Below are 354 nucleotides of genomic sequence, written 5' to 3' on the forward strand. Positions count from 1 at the left end.
CCGCGTTTTGAGTAAATGACGCGTCTCGTGCACTCAGACTCCGGGCTCCGACCTAACGCTGCAAAATGGGGACGGGTCAAGACGAAAGCACTTGCGTTCACCTCCTTCCTCTGCACCTGGGCGGGACAAACCTCGCCTGCGACAATCGGCATCTCCGCGTGAGGAGACCCTTCCTGACGGGGGCTTACATCTCGCCCCCGCTTTCTACAGCAAGGGGGCACAACCAGACCTCATCCCGGACCGGCGCACACCCAGAGGCTCCAAGAAGCGCGTGCGCAAGCCGGGCCTGGCCGGCCACAGCTGAGGCGAGCACCGCCCCGCCGGCTTGGGGGCAGGGGAAGAAGGGGGCGGCGC

The sequence above is a fragment of the Alligator sinensis genome, unplaced genomic scaffold (genome assembly GCF_000455745.1).
Source record: "Alligator sinensis unplaced genomic scaffold, ASM45574v1 scaffold73_1, whole genome shotgun sequence".
NCBI classification, from domain to species: Eukaryota; Metazoa; Chordata; order Crocodylia; family Alligatoridae; genus Alligator; species Alligator sinensis.